This window comes from Diabrotica undecimpunctata, chromosome 6 (genome assembly GCF_040954645.1).
Source record: "Diabrotica undecimpunctata isolate CICGRU chromosome 6, icDiaUnde3, whole genome shotgun sequence".
NCBI classification, from domain to species: Eukaryota; Metazoa; Arthropoda; class Insecta; order Coleoptera; family Chrysomelidae; genus Diabrotica; species Diabrotica undecimpunctata.
Genome location: NC_092808.1, coordinates 111048177 through 111067896, shown reverse-complemented (window position 1 = coordinate 111067896; position 19720 = coordinate 111048177). Strand labels below are relative to the sequence as shown.

At 30.8% G+C, this 19720-nt stretch overlaps 1 protein-coding gene across 1 annotated transcript in view; it reads left to right on the top strand.

Annotated features, from left to right (window-relative positions):
• Positions 1-218: 218 nt before the first annotated feature.
• Positions 219-19720, top strand: part of LOC140443721 (sialin) — a 130366-nt gene continuing 110864 nt past the window's right edge. The window contains exon 1 of the mRNA XM_072535110.1: positions 219-375. The gene's annotated coding sequence lies outside the window, so the exon portion shown is untranslated. The remainder of the gene's footprint in view (positions 376-19720) is intronic.

Here is a 19720-nt window from a genome sequence, read left to right as displayed (position 1 = left end):
GGTAACAGGACTTTACTCAAAATTTAGTGTAAAAAAATGAATGTGTAATATAATATGTGTTAGTTTTTTTTTACACCATAAGTAATTATTACGAATTAATAATTACTCCCAATTTGTCATGCCAATTTAAATCTTCGTCAAACGAACATTATTGCTAATTTGGCATCGCCGCGGCGGCAAACAGCGACTCACCTCATTTAAAAAAGCGTAGACCGTTTTGTTTCAGTGTTCGCTGTTTCATGTTTCAGTTCAGCGTAAATAGTTGGGTTTAGTAGTAGTTACGAGTTGGCAGTGTATGTACGTACTGTGGTTTGCCGATATATTTTTGAATAACTTTAGTGAATAAGAATTTAATTTAGGTGATTTTTGTTATAGGTAAGATTTATTTATCTTAATATCTAATAAAATTTGCAATTTATTACACTGTCACTAAATATCGTTTTCATTAGGTAAATAATATTATTTAATTTCAAAACCACGTGTTAACCGCCTTTATTTCAAAAATTGCTCTGTTTATGTTTACATAATTTTCATTATATATTTACCAATTATTTTGTTTTCACTGTTGGTAAACTTTTGTTATTAGACTATGTTTATTTATTATTGCATATTTTTAGTTATTTCGGCAATACTTTCTAGTAATTTAGAAAAATGCGGAGGGCATTGGATACCAAAGAAACATGTTTTTCTTTCTCGAATCTCCTTTGCACCCTTCAGTGTGTTCAAGGCATATTATTTTTATTTTTCTGCTATCTATCTCTTCCAGTTCTTTTTGTCTTTTGACAATTCCCCCAATAGGTATATATGTTCTTGTCTATTAATTTTTTTTCGGTCTTTTCTTTCTTTTTTACTAGATACTTTGTAGGTTCCATGACCTGTTTGATTCTTCTTCCTTGGTTCTTCATTTTATTGATGTGTCCATACAAATTTAATTTTTTTTTTGAATTTTTGATACTATCGATTCAGTTTTGAATTTCGTAATATTTTCGCTTTTTATTCGGTCCCAATTCTCTATTGTAATGTTCCCCATGTTTCACTTACGTATAATATTAGGATACAAGATTCGAGAGCTCCACTTTTATTTCTCTATTAGTTCTTGCATTTTTCATTATTCTTTTTGCTATTAATACTAGATCACCTGCATACAAACCAATTTGATTGACAATAGATATGCCTTACTTCGCCTTCTCGAACTTTTGATCCTTATCTCGAGAAATTTTCATGTCTTTCATTATTAACCTTTCAGTGCTAACGTGAATTATTTTGACGTAAGTGCTAACGTCCGTCTCTGGGACCGTATATTTATACATGCCCTAGTACTGTAAATTTTACCAATTTTTAAAATTTAATTACTTTAAGGGTCTTATTAAATACTTTTTTATTTAAAATAAATACAGTTTTATTTAAAAATTATGTTTATAAACATTTATTTTGACAAAAATAATTACTTAACAAAAACAAGCTACTATTCTAAAATGTGGGAAAAAAAACCCTAAAATCTTACTACAAACAAAAAATTTGCTTAGTTGCTTTTAAACTAAAGCTTACATTATCCACTTATAATAACCACACTTAAAAAATTCTAATAATACGAGGTAACTTTAAACTTAAAAAAAGTCAATCTTTTTCTGAACATTCCACACATATACCCTTTATGTGTTCTAAGCACATAAATTTATTACACGAGTAACAACTGTACTTTGTTTTTCGACTTTTCTGGCTTCCACAGTAAAAACAACGACCATGAGATTTTGCAATATTTTGCACATTCAACGTAATATCAAACATTTCTCTGAGTCGCATACTTATCATCCTTGGCATATTTGGTGCAATTGCTCTACGTCTGGCATGTGGTTCAAGCAATTGAATACCCATTGTCTCTAAAAATGTTCTTCTAAGTGGTATGCGTTGGGCTCTCCGAGCAGAATTACACTTGTATATTGTATATGAATTTATGCCGGCGATATTCAGTAGTGCATAAAATATCACCATGGGCCAGCGATTAGTCGATCTTGCACAATTGTAGCTTTCACACATCTTGTCAATAGTGTCCACTCCTCCCTTGGTTGCGTTGTAATCAATTATTATGTTAGGCTTACCAGTCTGGGGATCCAACGTATCATCTTCATAATGCATTGTTGACATCAGGAGCACAACTTTTTTCGGTTTTGGAATATACGAAACAATAGTGCATTTATCTTGAAATGCAAACATACTTGTAGAAGTAGGCCTATTTATAGGCGCCGTAAATTCCAAAGGCAGTTCTGGTCTATTTCTTCGAAGAGTTCCAATTATAGTGAGCTGATGATTGGCCAATAATGTATCAGCTAGCTGCTTACTGGTAAAAAAATTATCAAATGTAACATTTCTATTTGTACCCCAGATAGGTCTGCACAAACGTACTACTAAATCCAAAGTCTTTGTGGTTTGCTGGTAGGGTCCCTGTGGTTGCTGACCAACATAAATTTCTAAATTTGAGGTATAAGCTAATTTAGCATCAGTCAAGGCGTATATTTTTATACCGTACCTATTTGGTTTTTTTGGCATATAAACTTTGAACCCACAGCGTCCTCTAAAAGCTTCTAATTTTTCATCAACTGTACAATAGTGTGACATGGTGTAGTGTTTTGGCAAATTGGTGTTGAAGTCTTCAAAAAAGTTTCGAATAGGAGCTAATTTATCTATTTTTTGTCTCTCTGCACGAGTTTGTTTATTATCAAAGCGAATAAATGCCAATAAAAATTTGAATCGCTCGTATGACATTGTAAGGCGAAATATTTCTAAGGAAGTACCGTTTTTTCTAAACAAGTCGCGAGCATTGAGATGGTTATTCTTGAACTTTCCTGCTATGTACAACAGGCCTATAAGTGCTTTTATTTCTAGTATATCCGTCTTTCTGTAGGTTCTATTCAAAGGATCAGCATGTAGTTCAATATTTATATTTGTATTTATTACAATAAGTTCCAACATCTGGTCTGTTATAAAACATCCCCAAATATCACTAAAGATTAATTTCTCCTTAGCATCCCCCTTTACTCCTGGTAAATGTCTCAGTAAATTGTCTGCTCTTGTACGCACTCGCTTATTACCAACATGCTTTCGCCATTTAGTTTTTTTATCCTTACCAAAAAAAATAGGAATTCGCCGGCAAATATTTTCTGCTTCTGCCTCATGAAATATATCAGTTTCTGCTTCTGATATATCCTGTTCACTCTCTGTATCGAGATTTTGTATTTCAACTTCGTCTTCTTCAGAACTATCCGAAGAATCGTTGCATTCCAATTCATCATTACTATCAACGTCCTCTAGAAGTCTCTGCAAATATTTTTGCTCCTCCTCGTAGTTCATTTCTATTTCTAAAAAGTAAAAAAATAATATCTTATTCACTAAAAATACAACGCTAAAAGTTACAATCCTTACCTTTAGTACAGCCGCAAAAGCTAACATCCGTCTCTGAGACCGAAATCGTGTGTAACGAACGAACCGTGTATCTACATTCAACAATATTTTAATACTAACAACGGTTAGGCAAAATATGAAGCTATTGAATGACCTAGCGCGAATATCGGAACGGATCGTTAATTATCGGTATGAATAGGTTAGCTCCGTCTGTGAGACCATGCGTTAGCACTGAAAGGTTATTATTATTAATGGGTATTTCTTTGTCTATAGAGTAAAATGCACCTTTAATATCTACGCGAGATAAAAGTTTTCTCTCCTTAAATTTTTACGTTCTCCGCCAATTAAGTTAGTTTTTTACTTGAAACAACTGTGTAGACGGGTTTGACAGTTGTAGCGCACCTAGAATTTGCCACTGGGGGGGGGGGGGGGTTTGGTTGGTCACCAAATTTTTTTTTATGATGTTACCTCCATTTTCAGTCCTTAAAATGTGTAAGTAACAGTGTCGGAATAGGGTCCCGGGGGGTTTAACCCCCAAAACCCCCCTCGGTGCGCCACTGGTATGCGATATTACAAAAAGATTTTTATATAGGGATTCATCAGTTTTTTAGTGAAAATATTTTTAAATAAACGAACAAAAAAACTCATTATTTTGCTCATAACGTAAAAACTTCTATTTAGATATCGTCTAAATAGAAAACGTCTATTTAGATATTTGACGTCAACAGACAACTTATTCAGAAACAAAAGTTTTTTTGTTTTTTTTAAAATGAGCTAATTTCTAAGACTGGTACAGATAATTTGACTGAATTGATCTAAATAATCCGGGGCTTATTTTCTTCGTTAAGACATATATTAATAACCTATGAAAAAAAAAATACATTTTTGTACACAAAATGATTTAGTAATAATTTTTTAAGCTTATAACGTTGATTGAATTCGGATATTCAATCAACGCTTATAAACTTTACAATAACTCCGTAGAATTTAGTTCAAATTAAATGAAGAGTGGAGATAAATAACGGGCCAAGTGACAAACATACACAATCGAGACAAATTAGTTTTTTTCAGGAATTATAGTAAAAATACTAAAAAAAGTAAAAAAAAACATGTTTATTACATAATTTAATATGGTTTACGTAAGTCAAGAATTTTGTTTTATATTTTGTTACACTTAACTATGAGAAATAAAATCTCTTAAGTTTCAAATTTCAAATAGTTACATTTTTTTGCCCCCTTATTTGAGTCCACCTAGCGGATAAGACGCGCACTACACCTTAAAAATCAATCGGCTACACTTATTGTCCTCCAGTTCTACGTCTAGTTTATTATTACTACATCTATGGGTACATCCTTCTCCTTAGACAAGGAAAGAGAGAGGATAGGTAATGCTCATTTAATAAACCTTTGCAAAGTGAGTCCAGTTTCGATGTGACCGCCATATTTTGATGCCTCTACGTTGCCCATTACTACCTCTCGCAGAGTCACCAGGTTTACTGATTTTTTCAGTTGATACTAATACTCAATGACGCGTCACCACAAAACACTGCACTAAACAATACACACACCGAAGTTAAATTATATGTATGAAGGATGTAATGAGCCAGTTAACATATTTATATTTATAGAGGCAGAAAAATTAAATTATTTTTTTCCCAAGTAACAAAATCAAAATATTCTATTAAATTACGTCACTAAAGTACTTATATTCAGTCTTGCAATTGCGGTTAACTCATAGTATATGTTAATTACAACTGTAAAATTTTGCAAGAAAATAGCTTCAGAACAATGAACATAAATATATATTATTTTCAAGATTTTAAAGATATTAAATAAAATAGATATTTTATGTTTTGAATAACATCTTTTAAACTAGCAACCAAATAGTTATAATAAGTACCTATATTTTATAATTTGTGGCTTTTTGTCAAGATATTGAAAAATTCTAAGATACCACAAGGAAACAGTTTTAGAACAATATAATATAATTAAATTTAATAATTTCCTGTATTATTAAGTTTTCTATTAATTATTCATATGACACATGGTCTTTTTGAACAGATAATTTATTTTTGTATTTTATGTAGTTATTGAGTGTCTTATGTTTCTTGCATTTTTTTATTTCTTAATTAATTGTAGAGATTACAACTTGTCAATCAAGAACGCCGTTTGTTATGTTAGTCCAGTTGACGGGTTTTCTGCTCAGATTTTTTTATATGCATGTATTTGCTTGAAATTTTGACAGTAGGTAGAAAATAGCTTAAAGATTTAAAAGTCTACCCTGTGCCAATATGCATTTTTCCCTGGGACAATATGTACTTTGGGGATGGTTACCACCCATAGTTACCAACAATAGTAATCGTTAGAATAGTGAATTTTAAGATAAAAATGTTCTTTAGAGATTTTTCGAAGAGTCAATATTTTTTTAGTTATTCGTGGCTGAAAGTTCACAAAGATTTAGTTTTTATCGGGAAAACTGTTTGTACACTCATGGACAAAAATATCGAATATTTTGGATTTTTCAAATTTTTGTTTTTTCAAAATAAATTGTGATCAAGCAAGTTGTTTATTGTAAAATAGAGTTTATTTTAACAACGTTTAATGAACAATTTTAAGTTTTTATGCGGAGAAAATTGTGAAAAAAATAAATGTTTAATATTAGGTAAATAAGGGTATTTTACTCTAAACTTAAATGATAATTTAAATTGCTTAAACAACTGGTTTTAACTGAAAGAAGTGCATGATCAGTAACGAGTATTCCCCCCTCTAGCTCTTATTACTTCTTGCATCTTTCTCGGCATGCTTGCAAGTAAATTTTGGACATATCCTTGGGAAATTGCATTCCATTCATTCTGTGCAGCAAGCCGAAGCTGCTCTATCGTGTTTGGAACGGGATTTCTTTGTCGTATGTTGCGTTTTAGGTGATCCCACATGTGCTCTATTGGATTTAAATCCGGGCTAGACGGTAGCCAATCCAATCTTCGAATTTGGATCTCATCAAGATAATTACTCACTATGGCAGCGGCATGTGGTCGAGCATTATCGTGCATTAACGTGAATCTTTCCTATACAATGTAACCAACATATGACAAAACATGATCTTGCAGGGTGTTTTAAACGTAAGAATGACCAGTCATCCGTCCAATCACTTCCACGAGTGCGGTACGTACCTCCCAACTAATACCTTCTCAAAGAATTATGCCATCAACTCCAAAACTAACGGTCTGGGCGAGACTGCAGCTGGCGAATCGTTCTCCAACTCTTCTGTAGACGTAGTTTTGACCATCTGGCTTCCATAATAGGATTCTGGTGTCATCAGTGAAAAGAACGTTTTTCCAGTTGTCGATATTCCACTAAATGTGTGTTCTTGCAAATTTCAAACGACGAGCTTTATGATTTTGGAAAAGACGTGGCACTTTGGCGGGGCATCTGGGCTTTAAATTTGCTTCTTTTGATCTTCGTCTAACTGTTTGTGAACTCACATTAACTTGTCTAACATTTAATAGCTCATTTCTGAGGTGCATCGATGTCAATGAACGATTTCGTGTAGAATTAAGAACCAAAAAACGGTCATCAATTGCGGTTGTGCACCTTGGGCGTCCTTGACCAGGCCTTCGTACAAAATGTCCTGTTTTGCGTTACCTTTTTAGAGTATTTGAAACTATAGAATCAGTTCTGCTGAGACGTTGTGCGATAGCTTTTTGTTAGCATGTTTGATAGCATATCCTTCCTCGTACAAAATTACAATATGTGCTACTTGGACTTCTTCATCGCAGTGGCGAATTGGTGGGATACTTGTTTTAAACTTAGTTAAATCAAAACAATATTTAATTAAACTTAATAAATTAAACTAAAAATAACCGAATTAGTATGATTTTTCCTTTACGTGAAGAAGGATTTTTATGGTAAAAAAAATGTACGAATGACACTAATCACTGAATAAACGTCAAAATAAACATCAAAATATTTCAAACCAGTTGAGTACATCAGCCTACTATATGAGTATTATCAGTAATCTAAAATTATTTTGAAATAATAGTGATTACAAAAAAAAATTGGAAAATTCCAAAATATTCGATATTTTTGTCCATGAGTGTATATAAAATGTAGCTTATAATACAAAGAGATTTGTGTTTTATTATCACCGTTAACTTAATATTAACAAAGTTATGGCTATACGAAAGTAAACTTTTATTCATCGAATATAAAAATCCAAACATATGATGTTGAATAACCGGAAAAGTTTTTTACCATTGGTAAATGTGAATTGCATAAAAATTAAGTTAAGTTATAACTAAAGTAATGTCCGCTTATATTTTTTGAGACGCAGACTGTAGCAAATCTCACCTCCGCCAAAACCACCCTGTTTGAAACTATTCGTTGTTCATTTACAATTTACTTCATTTATATACAAACATTACATTCTGCTTAACTGCTTTAGATTTAGTTTAAAAAAATTCCGAGTTTAATGTGAATACACTATTTTCTGAATTTCTCAAAAAATCCCCTTTTTTGAAAAAAAAACTCAACAAATCAATGGGATATAAAAAATGCTGGATATAAAAAAACATTACAAACATTTTTACTGAATATTTTACTTTTGATGTTTTATTTCTATAGACTAAAAATTAAACGAGATATGAATGTTTAAAGGTTGCATTCGCATGCGTTTAACCCCGTCTTCAAGCTCTTTCAGCGCAACCCTTTTTAAAACGAAGTGTTTGAAAAAAATTTAATATACACCCCTTTGTAGTTTATTTTAAAAGCTATAAAGAGGTGTTTCAGACCTTTCGATTTAAGGGGATTGTCTTAAAAGGGCTTAAAGTTGGTGATAAACACATGCGAACACAACCTTTAAACAATTATATCTCGTTTAATTTTTCTTCTTCTTCTTACTCTTTACATGCAATTGTGCTTGTTCATTGGCGGATTAATGCCTCTATGAAAGATCTTTTGCGCGGTCGTCCGATACTTCTTCTGCCGATTGGTGACTTATCTCTTGCTATTTTGACGACACGGGTCTTCTCCATTCTGCTTATGCATTTATTCCATTCTTTTTTTTTATTTTGTGTCCATTCATTTATACACTGTGCGTTACATTGTCTTCTAATGTCTTCACTTCTTTTTTGATCTCCCATTGTATTGTAATTCTTCTCAGTACTCTCATCTCTGGCGTTTCCCGTAGCCTTTGCGTTGTGATTGTGTCGGGTCTTGTTTCTGAGGCATATTCATTATTGGTTTTACACTGGATTTATAAATTCTTGACTTCATCTCAGTGTTAATGTGTCAGTCTATTTGCTTTTTGCACTTGATCTCTCACTTCTTTGTCCAGGTCTCCATAGCTAGACAGTGTAATTCCCAAGTATTTAATTTCCATTACTTGTTCAATACTGATGCCATCAATTTCTATTTTACATATGGTTGGTTTGCTGGCTACTATTGTTTTAGTTTTCTGAGATGATATTGTCATATTAAATTCTTTTGCTCTTATGTTAAATCTGTGGATAAGTCTTTGCAGACTATCTTCATCTTCGGCTATTAATATTGCGTCGTCTGCGTAACAGAGTATTTTTATTTCCTTGTTTCCCATTTTGTACCCTCTTCCTTGGTTAACGCTTTTCATGATTTCATCAATGATCAAATAGAAGAGTATGGGGCTCAATGAATTCCCTTGTCTTATTCCGCAGCCTATTTCTATAGGTTCTGTAAGTTGTCCATCTATTCTGACTCATTTTGTTGTTTTGGTAGATGTTTTCGATAGTTTTTATAATATTTAAGGGAACTTCTATATTATACAGAAGATGGATTACATCTTTGAGTGTTACTCTGTCAAACCCTGTTGTCATCTGCTAAACTTATCCCCTGATTTATTAGCACTTGTAAAATTTGCTAATAAACCAAGTATAAAACTTATACTCAGAATAAATCAGGTATAGGCAAAATCACTAACAATAAACATGGAATAGCTTAGATATAGGTTATACTTAATAAGAATTTATTCCAAGATTATTCCGACCCACACCCTTGTTTAAGTCTAGTATAACCGTGGTATAACCTATTTTATGAATGTCAAAGTCATCAGTGACAAGAATATATTATTTTTTGTATTGTCTTGTGAGTAGCTATATAATAAAAAAATGTGTTTAAGAGGTGTTGCGGCTGTCGAGGAAGTTGATAATTTAATTAACATGATGGAAAATACACGAAAAAGAAAAACTTTCAAAGAAAGAATAAATCAATTTTCAAAATACACTGGAAATTTTTGCAATTTTTTGCAACCTTTTTGCAATTTTAAAATACTCAAACTTAACATATAAGATAACAAATAAAGAAAAAGATATATTTGGTGTCACTTGTCAGTTTCAAAGACAAATAAAAATTGACATATTTCACTCAATATGTCGTTGTTGTATGTATTTGTGTAAAAGATTGCGACATTGCCAAACTATTATTTCATAATAAAGTGGGAATACTTATAACTAACATATACCGAGTTTATTTGTAACAAATTATTTTAGTATTATAATTTACCTTATACTTAGGATAACTATGCTAGATATAAATACGGAATAGCATTAGAATACGAGTGTTTTATTAGTAAGACAGTTAGTTGTAAGTTTTAGCGTAGTATTTAACAAGTTTACCTCTGTAGTTTTCTGGCTGTTTTTTATCTTCTTTTTTGAATAGTAGAATTAGTTCGCTCGTTCTCCATTCTTCCGATGGTTTATTGTGTTTTATAATTGTATTAATTAAAGTTGTTAATTGTTCTGTCATTGCTGCTCCATAATATTTCAATAATTCGTTTGGTATTCCGTCTTTACCTGCTGCTTTTCTGTTCTTCATTTTTTCAAGTATTTGTTAGACCCACCTTGCCCTGATAAGGGCTATATAAGGGAACCTTCATATTTTGAAAATTATTAACTTTTTTTCAAAAATTTAGATTGTAAAATTATTTTGAGAAAACTACTTGATTGATTATGCTGAAATTTTGTGTAGTGTTTTTTTATATTAAAAAGATTTTCTGGGTAAAGTTTAAAGGTTTTACTTGGATTTTAAATAGCTGAAAAAGATTATTAAAAAAATATTTATTTTTGACCTTTTTAAATGTTTTTTGCTAATTTTCTAATAATATTGATTATTTTTTGGGGAATTTAATAGCAAAATTATTTTATATGTACAAAATTTTTCTAAAATGTCTACCTGCTAAGATATAGCAATGAAAAGGAAAAAAAATGAATTTTTCTAATTTTTTTCACAAATTATTTAATAAAAAATTTAGGTTAAAAATTTAAGTGAAATTATCATTTTTAATCATAAAGCCATTAAAGCAAAAACTAAGATCATATATGATTTACTCAACCCAAAATGGCGGAGCACACTAGTTGGCTCCCGAGGTAAAAACCCTTTTAATTATTTACTAGTTTGCTCCGAAGATCGTATACTCGTTCGCTCCCATGGTTAAGTGGAATAAGTATTTATCTACTACAAGGATCCTCACTAGGATTTCTTTGAGAGCCTAATAGTTTGAATGAAATTTTCCTCAGGGCCGCAAGTACAAGTGAAATAACTTCAAAACTATATGACTATAACATAAGTTTATTACAAGTTACGTAAAAACAATACAATTATAAATTATATGGACTGTTTTGCATATAAAAAGTAGGAAAATGTCTTTTACTTGACTCCAGGAATGTCAAGTTCTGAATTTGTTAATTCTTTGAAGTTGTCGGGTAAAATCTTTCACAGCTCTCTAGAATGGCATCTATGTTAGCAGATTGAGAAGAAACTGAAATTCTCAAAATGTTTTCAACGTTCTCACTAGTTAGCCTAGATATGTACTTGTTTTTTATGAACTTCAGCTTACTGAATGTAGATGCAAAAATACACAAAATTTTCTGAGCACAATCAATTAAGTTAGGAAATTTGTCATTTTCAACTGCTTCCCAAAACTTATAGTGAGCTTTTCCTTCTTTTTTTCTTCAAAAATACTTTTGAGCTCTGTATCATTCTGAAGATCAATTAACTCATCTTTCAAATCCCTAGCTTCCTATCTAAAAATAGAACGATGAGCTACATTTGCTGTTGTTATTGCTATTGTTATTTTCCACCAAGCGAAATGGTTCTTGGAACTTCCTGAAGTCACTAAACCTCATAGACATTTCATCCTTTAGGTCTGCTAACAGCTTCAGTAGGTCAGAAATCTCTTGACTTTCATCTGGATTTTCAACAAACAGTGCTTTAACGGAAGGAAAGCTGGAATAATCTTCATTTGACAATTTTTCAGTATACATATTCAGCTTCTGCTCCAGGGAAAACACAATACTCATCATTTTCGTTACAATGTTATTGTAGTCTCCTTGCAATTGCTCATTGTATCAGTGCTCATTGTAGTCTCCAATCATAATGCTCATTGTATCAGTGAGAAACGCTACCTTAAGCCACCAACTAAAATTATGAATATCCGGAAACTCTTCATTCTTTGTAGCCAAAAAAAGAGTAATCTCATGTCGAATGCTGAAGAAACGTTCCAAAACTTTACCCTTACTCAGCTATCTTACTTCTGTGTGTTAAAGAATGTCCCCATATTGCGACATAAGTTCTTTCAAAAATTCTTGAAACTCTCTGTGGTTTAGTTCATTTGATCTTATGACATTCACAATCTTTACAATTGTTTTCATAACAGCTGAAATTTTCACCAAATTTAGCAGCTAAGCTTTCTTGATGAATGATACAATGGAAACTCAATAAATTATCATTTCCCAAGTGTTTTTTCAACATCTGAGCAAACCATCAGTACACACGGAAAAAACCTTTCACAAGGTTTTGAAATGCGGTACAATACATTACGCCGCTCTACACTACTGTAATCTGATTAAATACATAAATAGAAACATAATTATATTAACTCGCAAATTTTGTTTTACTGCCTAGCAGTCTGAGGGCCGCATGCGGCCCACGGGCCGCGTAGTGTGTATGGCTGATCTACTAAGTTCCAGGAAAACTAATATCTGCAAAATTGGTACTGTGACTTTTGTATTTTATATAGAAAATATCTAAAATATGGTTGTTACATATTTATATACGAGAGAGTGAAATTATATTATTTAGATTATATTCACTTCATTTTTTTCCCTATTTTGAAAAATTTTAGTGATTTTTTTTTATTTAATTAATGGTTTTGGATAACTTGATCCATTCAGCCACGATAATGTATACTACTTAAAATTATTAATGATGTATTGACTTATTGCATTTGTTATGAAAATAGTAATTCGCCTAGAGGTAAATTAAAAATATATTGTAAACATCAGTATCACAAAAATCAATAAATTGACAAGAAACAATACTTTCATTCGTTACATTCAGGGCTCTAACCAACTTAAAGTGAATATTTAGAACCAACAAGGGATTTTCACGCTAAGGTAGTTTCCATAGCGACTTTATTACAACACAAGACAGGCAACCGCTAGGAGGTATATATATATATATATATATATATATATATATATATATATATATATATATATATATATAACATAAGGATTCCCAGAGATTCACATTACACATTTCATCCTATTTTTTTTCTCCCCACACAATTTTTCTTTTTTAGTCTTTTTTAAATATCCCCAAAAAATTTGGTTAAGCCTAATATTACGACGGGAAATACATAAAATAGAAGATTATTTATACTGAGGAAGAGGTATTTGTACTTTTATCAGATTTTCCAATAGATACTTAATAACAGCATCATTATATATATGCACCCGAAAATCCAATGATTGATATCGTCAGTGTTACCATTACTATCGCAAATTACTGTTTGACTTAAATTAAATCTATGAAGATAGATTTTCACAGTAGCATAATTAACAAGACATCTAACAAACATTGAATATACAGCAAAAGGCGCAGATGGTAAAACAGGGTGAATTTTTGTATATAGGTTGTTGTTTCTGTTACAGACAGCATTCCATTCAATTTCCCAGTTTTCTTTTAATTCTTGTTTACACAGCGAGACTAAATCACTTCTATTGAGCCAACTAATTTCTAATCCTTTTGAAGCCGCTTCTTTAGCTAAATAATTTGCTTTGGTGTAACCCGAGATACCAGCATGTCCCTTTACCCAAATGAAAGAGACTGAATTATTTCTTTTAAGTAGCTTTAGTTGATTTTCCAAAATTTTGACGATAATACTGTTTTTTTATATATGCTTATGCGAATTATCTGAAGCAGCCAACATAGATAGATTTTGAATCCGACAGGATTACTATTTGTTGATCAGACATTTTTTCTCAATAGTCCATTCCAGAGCTTGATATATTGCAAACAGTTCTGTGAAATAAATGGAACATTGTTGGTTTAATTTAAACATAATGTGTTCTTGATTGTTTTGGATATATACCGCACAAATCCTAAAATGGATTTTGACCCATCTGTGAAAATCCTATATGGCTTATCAAATTTGGCAAGTTGTTTCTGGAGTTTAATGGCGTTGTTATCATTAAAAGTAGGGAAATAAACTTTGGTTTGGGAATAAAGTATATTGAAATTAGATTAGAAGAAATTAGTTTCAGCTGGAATTTTTAAATAGGAAGAAACATTAAAAAATGCTATAGCTAAAGTTGGAGAATTTTTATTATGTCACTATTTGTCAACTAAGTTAGACACATAGGTATATGTCGGATATTTTTTGCAATAGGTAGGTTTGGTTATTACCTTGATATTTACGGATAAACTTTTCAGCTTAAAAGAGACGTCTTAAATGTAATGGAATTTCTATACATTCGGCTAATAGATTTTCAGTAAATGTAGATTTCAGTGCACCTAAAACCAAACGCAGAACTTTGTACCGGATTCGGTCTAATTTTTTAAGTCTAGCAGTTTATAGCAGACCGATATAAAAAGGAACTATAGTCAAATATTGACCTGGTATATGCCCTATAAAACATTAGATTAACCTTAGGATTAGCGCCCCATTGGTGACGGTTAACTACCTTTAAAACATTTAGGCTTTTTTCACATTTAATTAAACAGTTATTAATATGTTATTCCCATGTTAATTTGGTATCGCCGAGATAAGCATAGTGTTTTTGGACAGGTATACTTCTATTATCAATTCTAATACTGGATATATTCGGTAAGCGATGACGAGTAAACAACACCACAGCGGATTTATTCGAAGTAAGTTCCGACCCTTGGTTAAGAACGTATTATCTTGCCGTTTTATTGAAGCAATACATTCCTGATAAGAATTTTTAGTTAGAATAAGAAGTGTAAAGACAGAAATCATCAGCGTATTTTGTAAAATCTTACAATTAATACCCATACCATGTAGATTCATAGTATATAGATTAAACAAGAGAGGACTAAGCACAGATCCCTGAAGCAAACCTTGATAAACTAACCTTGGACCAATTAATTTATTATTGCACCGAATGAATACTTGTCTATTAACAAATGGATTAGCCAATACCTGTGCACATCTAATTGGGACTCTAGAGTGATTGTGATTGATGTTAGTGATTGATTTATCAATTTTATTAGAAATTTGATCTGGTTTAGAATTTTGTTAGCTATTTTGATATAAATCTGTTTTTAAAAATTACTGAACTAATTTGTGCTAATTCGAAAATATATGAGACAAATGAAATACATTTGACAAAATCAAATCTACTAACTTTATTTTTCTTTAATTGCACTATTTTGTTTTTGTTTATATAACCAAATACGGAAAAAGTGGCAAAAAATGCAATAAGAGATGATTTTGATTCTTTATGTTTAGACTCAATAATGTACTTTTATGACTTTCACTTCACCCCTTTTTTCTAATACGGATTTTCCAATATAAAAACACATTACAAGTACTTTCAATTTTTATATTAAAGGTATTATCGTTTGATCATCAGGTTTCCGGAATTGGTATGAATTTTAAATCATGGATTTTCCAAATGCTCAATTGTTTGAATATTTGCATGTACTTATTGAAATTATTATTATATTGTAAACATTAATTAATAAACTAATTAATCATGAATAATTGAATGTATCTAACAATAAAAAGATAAATAAAATATTTTACTACAAATTATCCCATTAAGAGAAAGTTGTTTTAGAATAACATTAAATAATTTAATTACAAACCAGTAACGTATACTAAGATTAGTTCACAAGATCCTGATTTTTATTTTTTCTTAAATTTAGCAATCAGGTTTTTTAAGTTATTAATTGCTTATAATTACAGTATAAAAATCGTATTTAAAACTACGAGTAATCTACCAAAACATTTTACTGGTGGATATAGTGGTGTAAATATAAAATTTGTAGCTGACTAAACTTTAATTTACTTTCTCATCAAATACCAAATTTATCATTATTTTTTCCGTAAAGCAACTGTTTTACTTGAAAATCAGTTTAAGAGAGGTGTTGGCCATTTTGCCACATTTTTAGGTGACAATATACAAAGTGAAAACAAACCTATACCCGAAACTACAAAACAAAACCAAAATATTCCATTAGAAAGCAATTCAGTAATTTCTGTGCTCAACAATATAATTCGGTAGCATTAAAAAGTATTGAAGAAATATTTGCTTAATTTAAAATTAATAAATTAAAAATTTGTAATTTGGTTTCAATAAATCCTGATAGTTTTGTTATGTTTCTTATTTTCTAAACTTAAAAATATTAATTTTTCACTGCTATCGAGCTTTGAAAATGGCCAATTTCTTTTCGCGCCTTTTCAGACCTTAATTTGTTTGTAACTGGAAAACGTTGTATTAATAAGGACCTTTTTTGCTCAGAATGAACCAAATAACCTTTAACAACTTATGCTGGACAAAAAAAAAATAACTTACAATTTGTTTAAAAAATATTGCCTAAACCATTTTTGACCATCATTTTCTCTTGAAACCGTGCACTTTTATTATAAGAGATGAGAATATTTTTCCTAGCAAGTGCGCCTATACATACTACCCGGACTAACTGCGTATAGCGGGGCGTACTGAAATAGAAATTTTCAGACTGGTTTCAGTAATTTCAAAAGTTTTCTATGTATGATAATCTATACAGTTGAGTCGATGGTTCTTTACCAAGTGATAGAAAGTGGCTACTGCTCCGATCACGGATTGTATTATAAAATGTGACGTTATCAAATAAAATGTAAAATGTTAGTTTTGCTTTAAAATTTTGGTGCAGAATTACAGCTACATTTGTAGTAGCTTAATAAATTCTTTCAATAGTATTAATGATTAATAAAAAAAATATAATTAAATATATAATTATATTTACAGTGTGTTGATGTAATAGTAACAGTAAAATTATTTAAAAATTGAAAGATTATTTAGCTCCAATTATTGCAAGATTTTGAACTTATGTTTATCATCATATCACCTTCAAAATATAAACTGTATATCCAATGTTAATTATTACAGGTTCGATATTAATATTACACATATTTTCTTCTCTAATAAACCACTGTTCAATTAATTTGTTAGTATATTCTAGACACTTTGCCCAAGCGACATCGTTACAATTTTGAATTGCTTCCTTCCACATGCTTAGAACATGTTTATCTCTATATCCATCTCTGCCAATATATGTATTATAGTTAGTCTTGCAATCTGCCCATACCAATTCGATAGCATTAAAATCTGGATCTACAATATATATATATATATATATATATATATATATATATATATATATATATATATATATATATTTTCATCAAAATTAACATTGTATTTCTTCAACCAATCTATAATGTTTGCGTTTAACCATTTAGAGGAAGGTTGTTTATTCATGATTTCATTATGGTAGGGTGCGTTGTGCATGACAATCAAAGATGGATGTTCTAAATTAGGAAGTAATTGTGTACTTATATATATATATATATATATATATATATATATATATATATATATATATATATATATATATATATATATTACGACGTTGTCCGATGCCTAATTTCCATGACACTCTATCATCCATTGGCCCTCTCTAAGATCTCTTGCGCTCATCGCCTTCGTTACTCCCTCTCTCCAAGATTTCTTGGGCCTTCCTCTCTTTCTGCGGTTTGGTGGTATCCATTGCATAATTATTTTTGGGAGTCTTGAGTTATCCATCCTCTGGACGTGTCCGTACCATATCAGCTGTTTTCTTTCTATGTCTGTTGTTAGAGAGCCGTAAACCCCCATTCGCTGTCTTATCTCATCATTACGTATTCTCTCTCCCGTGACACTCCTACTGATCTTCTAAAAGCGACCATTTCTACTGCTTCCAGTTTTGTTTGTGTACTTATCCATTTAGTAAATAGTTTACTATTCATTTTACCGTGATAATCTGCACTAAAGGATTTGGAACAAAATAACAAACTGGCGTCTGAAATAAAACCTTATGCTGAACCGGAATGAACCACAATAAATATTTTTCCATCATAACCACCTTGTTTACGTACACTTCTACTGTTGTCATCTTGTCACATCATTTTATTTCTCATAGAAAAAATCCACGTTTCGTCTAAAAATTTCTCTAGAGAAAGTTGGTTTACTTACTATTCTGGTAGATATTATATATTGTATTTCGAATTGCCATTTTATTGCCCTCTGGTAAATCAGTAGTTTTCGTTTTTAAAGGAGGTCTGCTTTTTCCCGGAGAAGATCAAACAGGATTTTTATCTTTTCTTTTTAGTATATTGTGTACTGTTTTTCTCGCCAATTTAAGTGCAGCTGCTACCCTTTAAAACAAAGTAAAAATATTATCAATATTTTTAATTGAAATTGAAAAAAACCAAAAATAAAAAGTTCCTATTTATAAATATTTTGTTATGTAATAAAGTTGGCAAATAAATAATATTAATAATGCTTTTCAACATTAAATTTTTATAATAGTGCAATTTAAAAATTGTATTTTTTGTACCTTTTACACAGATGACATCGGTTCCAACGGTCCCCCATTCCTTTGTGCTAATTTAAAGTACTCCATTAAATTTAAAAAGAGTTCTTGTGCTTGTGAGGTAAGAGTATTTCCAGGCATAATATAAAAAAATTCAATAAAATATTTCTTTTTTTAATTATATATTAATAATTTCTTTCCCTTTTGCGAAACTTACTTAACCATTCCTTAACTGTGTGAATGAGGTTAACCTTGTCTATAAATTAATGGCAAAATAAAATACACTTACCATAAAATTTTAAACTCCAATATAAAATTAGTTGTGAAAACAACTGTTTGTGTAATATATACTTCATCTAATATACATTCCGTTGCACGTCATCGGCGTCATAGCCCGTGACGTCACATGATACCAACACGAAATATTTAGGCGGTAGGTGTGTTCTTTTTTAGAATCACTTTGCCGAGTACACTGGCATTACCGCCACTATACATATTTTATGATATACGCGTAGAAATATTATTTAAAGATTTCTGTTATTGTTAACTTAAAGAAATACACAATAATATGTTTCATTTAATTTGTATAAATGCATTATAAAGCGTTTTTATGAAGAACATTTGTTAGGAACACAGTGTAACTAATCGAACGAAGGTGATATTTTGGCATAAATTGGTAACACTTATTTGACAGTTGCGGTGTTGACACTTGAATTTTGTTTTTATTATTTACTTTTAATTAAACTATGTTGTTTTTTAAACAAGGGGCTCAGATTGTTTTTAACAAGATTATTTTTTAACTCTTGTTTTGTTTCTATTTATTTACATTAAATATTAATTTATTTTGTTGTATAATCCACTTTTGCAATAATTATGTGAGCTATTTGATTTAAAATGGATTCAGGAATTTTTTATACTTAGGCAACTATGTCAACTTCGATCTCTGACGTAGATAATGACGTGCAACGGTATGTAAATTAGATGGACTGAAAATAACTTTTAAATGCAAAAACAAGACAAAAAAACAGTAAAAAATCCAACAAACTGACAGCCACAAGTAAACAAAACAGAAACGTCACAAATTGTACTTAAAATCTGAAAACGTCCCCAAGCGTCTTTTTTGTACCTTTCTCTTTGCGATGTACTGAGTCTAGAGCGTTCATAAAAATAACCTGTGTCTTTACTTAATAACAGGCGGTAGCTGGTTTGTCTTTAGTTTCTTGCGTGGAAGACAACGATGCTAGATAAAAAGTATTTGTTTTATCTCGCCAGGTATTAATGACGCTCGAGTAAAGATCAATGGACTAAACTGTAACTCATTTTATATATTTTGCAAAAGAAAAGTAATTATTATATGAAATGTTTAGAAAGAGTGTAAACTAATTTTTTGGATTAGCGTAAGCAATTCGGTAACATAAGCAATGAAATG